The following is a 10,217-nucleotide window of genomic DNA, read 5'->3' on the forward strand; positions in this document are numbered from 1 at the left end:
TAGCTAAAACTATGTACCCATTTAAAAGCTAATACCACAACACCCCCTTTCCTTACACAAAAAAAAGAAATCAAGTCGGAATATAATCACACAATATAGAAGGCAATTTGATAGTGCACTGGCTGCGAGAGCATAAAGGGTCCTGGTATGATTAGCTCTGAGTCGATACAGCAGGAAGATTGGAGTCAGCTGCACCAGCTTTGTCACATGCAGCCCTGAAAGCAGAATCACTGCTACCTTCATTGACCCGAGTAGCACACCTAGAGACAGCCAAATCAGCCACATCACAGATGCTGTGGCTCTGAATCTCTGAAGTAGACATGACGCCACAGTCAACATCATAACTCAAGATAGAATCCTCATCAAAAGGTCTGTCAAAATACATGTGCCTAAATATGTCCACTTGACTTTCTGTTAACCGAACAATACTGCCTTATTCCACCATCCTTCCCCATCCATTAACACAGAAGCTTTACTAACTCTTATGACCCGCACAGGTAAAGAGAACTTAAACTGACCTTTACAGACCCTATTCGCTTTCTTGATTAGCACCCAATCATTTACAGCTATTTGGACACTTTTAGCCCCTGTCCAGCGATCATATTGAGTCTTTTGCACAAGCTGCTTAGCCGCCACTCTGTCTCTGAGAAATTGAACATCTTCCCCTTCCTTACTTGCCTTAGCAAGGGACAACCATGAGAGAAATTCAAAAACCACTTTGGCATAAGCTTTGATCTGGCTTCCCTGCCTCTGGGAGCTTTAAAGGGAGTAACTCCTGTGGTAGAATGCGGGGATGTGAGGTATACCTAATCTTTTTTCTGCAAAAACACAGAAACATCAATATTGGCCACAAATGCTGCCTGAATCTCTTCTTTCGGAAAACGGTTAGACCTCTCAATGAAACCGTTGGAGGGCAGACTATACAATGCCACTTGAGAGTGTTTAATAGCATACTTCTTCATAAACTCGACCATTTGTCTAGAGACAAAATGCATGTCATTGTCTATAACTATATTGCATGGCGTACGGTCCACCTTAAATATATTCTCAAGAAAAGTTATCATGATAGAGGAATTGGCTGCCTCTACAAAAGAGTAATACAACCACTTTGAGAAGTAGTTAATGGCTACTAAAAGATATATTTGGTCAGTTGGAAGCAGATTAAACGGGCCGGGAAAATCTAAGGCGATCTTTTCCCAGGCTTTATCAGGAAAAGGGACTGGAAATAACGGTTTTCTAGATACTTTCCAATGCTTGTCAGAAGCTACACATTGAGGGCACACACTGACAAAGTTAAAGACTTGCTTATCTAATCCGGCCAACAGTAAATTTGTCTTTTTTTCTTCCAGGTAGCTGAAATTCCCATATGTTCCTCATGGGCCATCCTAATATTATCTCTCTGAGCGGGGCAGGTGGAACAAAAAGTCCAACCCTAATGCAAACCCCATTTTCAAACAAAAGTTCTTTAGCAACTTGAGGAAAATTCCTCATATACCCAGTGAGATTTTTCTCAGATGGCCACTTAGTTCCAACAAACTGCTCCACTTTACTCAAAACATCAACTTCGGCCATAGCTGCACACCACTCATCCTGAGTTACACTTCCTTGGCAAGCAGAAACCATATCCACAGGACCCACAACACACACTATGTTGCAATCATCAGTGCAATCTGTGTTATGGGGAAGAGGAAGGCGGGACAAGCAATCTGCACTAATGCTTTTCCCTCTTTGAATGTACTTGACCACGAGGTCATAATCCTGTAACTCTGACAACCACCTAACCAAACGTGCAGAGGCTTTGACCAAACTATTTTGACTTAACAAAAATACTAGAGGATTGTGATCAGTAAAAATTTCACATCAATTACCTCCTATAAATGTCTTGAATTGCTGCACTGCCGATACGATTGCCAGAGCTTCTCTTTCCATAGTGCTATAATTAATCTCAGCCCCCAATAATCCTCTAGAAGCAAATGTAATGGTGTGTTTTGCTCCTCAACCCATTGGCAAAAGACTGCTCCAATCCACTTAAGGCTACCATCAACAGTAATGAATGATTGCCCAGTAGAGACAAATGGTTGCAAAGGGGGGGCATCAATAACTAATAATTTGACTTCTTCAAATATAGCGTTGACAGCATCATTCCAATCAAATTTAACACCTTTTTTTTTTAGAAGAGACCTCAAGGGCTGTACAGTTAAACCGTAACCAGGCACAAACCTGGCATAATTCTCACAGAGGACAAGGAAGGAGCATAGAGCATCCTTGTCGGTAGGTGGAAGAGCATTCTTAATGGTCTCTATGTTGCAAAAGTTTGGTTTAATTCCCCTCTCAGAAATAAGTTGTCCTAAATACTCAACTTCTTGCACAAGAAGCTTGCATTTACTAGGTTTCACAGTCATCCCTCTAGTTTGTAAAATACTCAAAACATTATTTAACGTCTGGAGGTGTTCTTCTTTGGTTTCTGTGAAAATCAAGATATCATCTTGAAATGCCGGCACATGTGGCATAACACCAAATAACCCATCCATCAACTTTTGAAGGACACTCACCGCAGATGCAAGTCCAAATGGTAATCTTAAATATTTGAAAGCACTAAATGGAGTCAAAAACGTAGTGGGTGACTATGAATCTTCACTAAGCTAAATCTGGGGATGTGCCAAATGGAAATAGATGGTAGAAAAATACTTCGAACACCCAATGTTCGCAATCATCTAATGTATGTTTGGGAGCGGATGGCAATCTACCAAGATGTTCTGGTTAAGAGACCTCAAGTCCACACATAAACTTAGATCCCCAGTCTTCTTCTTGGTCAGGACAACCGGAGAAACTGGCAAAGCGTTTTTCTTGAGCTTAATGTTATGTTCAAAACCAAAGTACCATGCCCACGGCATCTTCATTAAACACCTGGGTATGACGCAACCATCTTGTCCACAATATCATCTCCCGCCTCCAATGATAACAAATCATCATGTTCTTCCTCCAATACAATGGGAGGATCGGGGCCTGGACGCAAAATGATGCTCAACTGTGCAAGAATGGACCTTCCTAAACATATCAATGTAGACCAGAAAAATCCAAGAAGGTCTATATCCTGTTCCTTGAAGGCCTTGGGGTTAATGTCAGGTCGAAGTCAAAACAGTCGCTCATAGTCACAGCTTGTAAAAGGAACTATCTGCCAGGATTGTAACAGGGGTACCAGAATCCGCCATCACCGGTATCGCCTTATCACCAATTACAACATCAACAACAGGTCCATTAATGTTCTTTCTTGAAGCAAAACAAGAGACATCTGGCAAATCAACAGTCAACAACACATTTGAGAACCTATTATTACACTCCTGCAATTCAACCTCAGAGTCATTTACACTCACATTGCTCATCTTAACCTTGTTAAGAGAGCTGCCACTGCTAGAAGCCCCCCCCTGCACGCACCTTTAAAGTGACCCATTTTACGACAATGATTACATTTTCTACCTGTCGCAGGACAAGATTATTCCCTATGTGATTCTTCGAACCACAGCAAAAGCACACTTGCTGACTGTATCCCTGCTCACCACACTGTGTTTACTCTTCATATAACTGTTTGCTATAGACGTCACAAACAACTTCTTCCTCCATAAGGCAACTAACAGAGGATTGAGTTTGTGCAGTATGATTAGACAGCACTTTTATAAGTGACAATCGATCTTTTCTTGCTTTTGGCCAAATCAATATTTTTCGCAAGCATAGGATTATGACAAGTCAGCAAGTGTTCCTGCAACTTTTTTTTAAAAACAATAGAAAACATATTGGTTGCATATATAAATGTCCACATTTTCCCAAAATTCACATTTAGCTGCCAAGACCCGTAGGGTGACAATATATTCCTCTACAGTCTCATCACATGTCTCTTTGCACATTGCAACATTGCAAAATTGAATCGCTCTAGCAAAACACTAAGGGGCATATTTACATTTTCTGGCGCATCTCTGCAAATCAGAGGGGATGCGGCGCACCATGGTGCAAGGAAGGGAAGATGCGTGACCCATCTTGTGGCGTATGGTCGGCGCATTGCTGGAGTTGCGTCGCAAACCCGACGCAACTCCTGCAATGCACAGGGGCCACCCATACTCAAAGTGATGCGTCACTCTTTACGCCTGCTGCGAGCAGGCGTAAGGATTTGACGCAGCAGCATCGTAAAACTGACATAGTGAAATCTTGTAGATGTCACTGCGTCAGTTTTACGGGGCTTTCCTGCGAGGGAACGCCCACCCTGCGACAGAACGCCCACATGAAACCTGACGCAGGTTTCATATGGTGCAGGGCTTTACAACGGGACGCATCTGCCTAGATGCGTCACGTTGTAAATAAGTCGCATCGTGGGGCATTGTTTACGCCGCCGCTGCGTCACAAAAGTGACGCAACGGCGGCGTAAAAGTGTCGTAAGGGGCTTGTAAATCTGCCCCTAGATTCATCAGAGCACTCTCCTCATCCTTTCCTTTGCTTCCAGATAAACATTCCAAGGTGTCTCTTTGTTTAACGGTGCAGGAAAATGAGGAAGATATCAAAAACTCTACTGTCCAGCCACCCCCAAACGATTAAATAAACAGGGCATCTTTCTGGGAGGAGAGTATTTATGTGCATCAACGGCAGTCAAATAGTTTTCAAAAATACGAAGGGCCCGATTCACAGAACTAATTTAAGACAAAATCCTAAACTTACTACTTTAGGTATTCACAGAAGTTAGGATTTGGTCTTAAAACAGACTTAAGACAGATTTAAGACAAAATCCTAACTTAAGTCTGTCTTAAGTTTGTCGTAACTTTGTCTTAAAACAAACTTAAGACAAAATCCTAACTTCTGTGAATACCAAAAGTAGTAAGTTTAGGATTTTGTCTTAAGTTAGTTCTGTGAAGTGCCTCCAGCCATTTTATTTCAGCTTTACCTGCTTTCTGCAGAAAGGGCGGTGGCTGATTAACTCCCTGACAGGCAGCCATTTGGAACAAAAGTGAGAGGGTGTATAGTCAAAGGTTATCTTCTCCACAACAGGCGCAAGGTGAAATAAACCCACAACAGGCTGCCTCAACTAAAAAAAAAAAACGGCTATCCAGGAAGCACAAGCAAATCGAAAAATAAACACCAGCACAACGGTGAACCTCAGAGTTCACTAATCCATAATGGCCGCACGTCAGAGTGACGAGATGAGGGTCACAAAATATGCGTGTCCAAAGCGTAGTAAGCAATAGAACGAACGACGCACCGCAAATGCACTGGACAGCAAGTTAGGAGCACGACTCACCGTATTCACAGCAGAGAAGAGAGTGTCACATGAACATCGACAACTTTGCAGAGCCTCAGCACGTGATCTGCTAAGTGCTGCCCTCAACACTTAAGTCTTTCATCCATGCAACTGAGAGAGCGCAAATCAAGTAAAATGTAGAGGTGCACCATATTTACAAGCACGTTGCACCAGTTTAGTTAAAGGAACATATAAGAGTGTCGAATTTATAGAGTGCATACATATAAGAGTCTTTAATTAATACAGAAGGGCATATAGTAGTATGAAAAGCTAATGTAGGAGTGTTTAGAGATGTTAGAATGATATTAAACTCCATGTTATGTGGCCGTTGCAGAGGAGAATGTAATGTTGCTAAACGTAGAAATGTGTAGGCCTCATGGCAGTTCACTGAGAAAGAATACGTGCCTTTACAATTTCACATGATATGGATTGCTGTTGTTATTATTGATCATAGAACTGGAAATATATGTTTTATAGAAGTGTTCCTTATAACCAGCATGTGCAATAAGTTAGAATACTGTTTAGGCTAAGAAATAAAGGTTCATAGAGTGCACAGGCCCGTTTCATGAAATTCTAGTAGGCCTGGAGAGATAAGGTCGTTTCTTTTGATCTGCATGTGCTAGTTAGAATCAGGTCGTGTTAAGCATAAATTGTAGACCATGCTCGAAGGTTTACGACTCAAGAGATAAGCTGGAGGCCGGAATTTGGGGCCCACTTCATGGGTGTCTGTTTGCAAGTGCGAGGGGGTTCCAATCAAGAGAGTGATGAATAGAGCTCTGTTCTGGGAGACAGGCACAAGCCTGGAGGAGGGTTCAGGAATTTCCTGGGGGGTACCGTCTTGCCGGAGAAGAGCCTGAGAAGCAAGGTCAACGCTAACAAGGAGCCCAGAGGAGTATCAGCATGGAAAAAGCCAGAACCGACACCACGTGAGGGGTGTACGTGAGGGGCATCTCTGAGAGGCGTTTCAACTGTAATTGTGATTTTGTATTAGGGACAGCACCCCTGGGTGGAGTTAGGTCAGATGGCCTGAGGAACCTAAGAGAGCGGATGGGTAGGCAGATAGGGCAGAACTGCGATGCACAGATTTACAACAAAGACTAAGGGAAAGTGAGTGATCTTCTTTGGAAGTCACCACGGCTGACACCTTTTTAGGTTAAGATCTTGCTAAGTAGGGATGTCACTTAGTCTAGTGTAGGGACAGTCTAATTTGGATTTTTCTTCCTTTTGTAAATGTCGCACAAGTTACAACTTGTGTCTATTCTTGAAAACTTGCTGATCTTTGAATTAGTTTTGGTGATATTCTTCTGTCGCCTAAGAGCATTTAGAGAATTCATGTTTGTATTGATGCCAGTGTATCTTTTGAACCTTATATTGAGATGTTTGTATCTCCAGTTATCTTTGGCTTTATAATAAAACTTTAAAACTTATTCGTAGTAAGTGGTTCTTCAGAGTTGTGTAAAGTCTTAACTGATTAACCTAGTAGTGGATTGCTTTTTACTCTATGACAGGTAACAAAGGTTCAGTCGACCTGAGTTGGGATCTAGATCTATAGTGATCTGATAAGAGATCAAAAATCCCACCGTAGCAGTTGGTAGCAGAGGATGGTTACCTTCTAGAGGAAGGTGATCTAGACTAGGTTAAGATTACCCCGAGGCCCCTTGATGTCGAGAGATGAGCAGCAGAAGAATCGCCTGCCGAAGAAGGTGCTGACGGTGCGAGAGAAAAGCAGCAGAGCCGGTCGAGAGTGAGTATAACAAGGGTCATACGTTGTCAGATTGCGGTGTTTTGTGTTGTATCTGTATTGTAATGTCATGCGGAGTTGAATGCCTGTAGTGTGATTGAGAGAGGGTTGTGAGCGCGCGCAACCTGGTAAAAATCTTAAGTTCAGAGAAGAGCTTAAGTGGTTCGGGTGTATCGGACATCCAGAGTAATAGTCGACCATTGTAAAGGGGGTCATGAGGTGCCATTGATCGCCCGCAGGACCGTGATAGGGGGAACGCAAGAGTGAGTGTATGGGTAACGGACGCAGGTCGGAAGTTACTGTGTGTAAGTAACCTATCAGTCAAGGCGATTGTCTGGACGTTCACGGAAAGACATTTCGTCAGTTAAGGTGACAATTACAGTTAGACTGTGGGCGTGCAGTCAAGGAAAGTGATCGCTTGGTCGGAAGTAATCATTTTTCAGGGTATGAATGGGACGCATGCATGACCGGGAGACGAGCTGAGAAAGGAGGGGAACTGCTGCGAAGGGGAGACGAGTGACGTCAGAGAGAGCCGCGCTGTGATAGGCCGGTTGGTGTGAAGCCGCGCTGTGATAGGCCGGTTGGTGTGAAACCGCGCTGGGATAGGCCGGTTAGCGAGAGCCGCGCTGGGATTGGTGGATTGTCATCAGGAAGTAAACGAACGCAGGGAAATAGGGAAAAAGTGTAGATTTTGAACATGAAGTGTTTTAAATGCTTGAGAGCGATCTTTAAGAGAAAAAGGAGAGAATCTTATTACGGGGAAGAGGCCCCGCCAGAGGGTACACCAGCTCACTATATGGCTACGAATGTTGGGTTGCATACTATACTGTGGCTTAGTACTTGGAGTAAGATTACAGAAGGGAACGAGGAACTGACTTTTCCGAAATACGGAACGTTTAGATTAGAAGTGTTGCACCAGCTAAAAGCAGTTATGTCTTCATTGAGACCCTTGCCTAGACCAACACAGTTTGAGGCCCTTAATGCGTGGATTAGGGCGGCGCACGACAGGAATCAGAACAGACGTCAAGAAAGAGTGAGGCGATCGGTAAGAGCAGTACAAGATGCCAAATGGGATGAGGAAACCAAGAAATGGAGGGTACAGACTATTGAAGTGGATAAGTTGTACCCAGTGAGAGAGGTTACAGGAGAAAAGAGAACCCCAGAGGAGGATGACGAGAGCGAGTCAGAGGATAGTCTAATAAATAGGTTGTTGATAGTTAGACCGCCTCCGTACAATAGGGAGATGGAAGGTATCGAACTCCCAAGGGAAGGTAGGGTTGGCATAGAGGAGAATAGAGCACTTCCTATAATGGATCGGGTACCTACCAGAGGTGAGGAAACACCTCAACCTAGTCCTGTACAGAGGGTAGTCGGAAGGTTTGTGGTGCAGAAGGTGCCAGCAACGGAGTGTGTTGAGTCTTATGGATTGCCAGATGCTCTTCAAGTACCTGTTACCATAGGTCCTATAGTGTCGGTTTATAACCCAGAGAAAGTGCGAGAGGAGGAACAGATGCAGCTAGACAGAGAAAGGGCTGAAATGGAAAGAAGGAACAACATGACAAATGCCTGGAGGCAATTGCCAAGACCGATAAAGTGGAGCACCCCATTGGATTCAGCAGTAGGTCCCATAACAGAACAGGGGGGTCAGAGAGGACCGATGGATCTGAGAGGACCACGGCCGAAATCCTTTAAGGAGTTGAGGGCTGACTTGAGAGAATGGGAGGCTGCCACCGAAACACAGAGTTACAGGTCAAGAGCGGAAGCTGAATGGGGAAGTCAAGGCAATGGGACATTGTCTCACTGCGGGGCTAGCGAAAGTGGTCAGGAGCAAGAAGGTAGAAGTACAGAGTGTGGAGGAGCATCTCGTCTCATTCACAGTGAAGGAGACCGAAGGACGCAAGAGTACAGGGATAGCTTTAAGTGCACCCTCCATGCACCTGGCGATAACATACAGCATTGGGATCGCGGGGACATGGGGAGCCACGAGGTGTCTCACCATGCGTCAAGCGATCATGGGCAGGAGCGGGATCACGGGAACATGGGGAGCCGCGAAGGGTCTTGCCATGCGTCGAGCGATCATGGACAGCAGGGGAATTGCGAAAGCATGAGGAGTAATGGAGTGTCTTACCATGCACCTAGAGAAACCAGGCAGAATGGGAGATGTGGGACTATGGGGAATAGAGCAGTGTTTCACCATACACCAAGAGAGGATGGAACTGCATGGGATCTGGAGAGATGGGAGCATGGGAGGACTCCACATAACACGCTTGAGCCCAGACGTAGGACTCAGAGCTGTGATGGGAGAGACGTAAATGGGCTCTCTAGAGACAGCACACTGAAGGCTATGATAAAGGCAAAAAGGCTCGATGCGACTAGTTTAAAATCTGACCTGGACGAGATAATAGATGGTGTGTTGCCTTTAGAAAGGATTGACATGTACGAGCAAGATGAGCTGCTGTTTATAGCAAAGGATATTACTCGAAAAGCAAGAGCAACTCACGAGAAATTGTCTGAACTGGCAGACAAGTATATGGTAGACTTGTCGAGAACAAAGGCATTACAGGGTAACCATAGGTTGCAATATTCAGATCAGGACCTAGATGAGAGGAGGACAACTGGATTAAAAACACACATAAGGGAACTGATCACAGGAATAAGAGTATGGAGAGATCTGGATAAATGGGAAGAAAGGTGGTCCAAGAAAGGGACTGTCAGGCGGAGCGCGATTGTGACGTCCCCGGAGGGAGGGCCACGCCGGATGGAGGCATTCCCTTTGCGGGAAATAGCGAATGGGAGTTATGTACATGTGCCCTGGAGTAGGGGAGATTTGGCTGCGTTTACCAATTCATTTCCGAAGTTAAGAGAGAATCCTGTAGAATGGTACAAACAGGTAGAGAGGTTTGTGAAGATTTCGAAAGTACTGTGGATTGATTTGAACACTTTATTCGACATTGTAGTCCCAGGAGACTTGTGGACAGCATGCAAAGTTAGTGTCGAATGGCCCACAACAGAACCAAAAAGGGATGCTCATACTAATGGTCCATCAGAAAGAGTAATGATAAAATATGAAAAAGTGATAACATGGCTGAAAGATAAGGTGCCACCGCAAGATATAGATTGGGTGAAAATAGACCGAACTAGACAGGAACCCAAAGAGACAGTCCATGAATTTTATGAGCGATTGCTGAAAACGTT

Source organism: Lissotriton vulgaris, chromosome 11 (genome assembly GCF_964263255.1).
Source record: "Lissotriton vulgaris chromosome 11, aLisVul1.2, whole genome shotgun sequence".
Lineage (NCBI taxonomy): Eukaryota > Metazoa > Chordata > Amphibia > Caudata > Salamandridae > Lissotriton > Lissotriton vulgaris.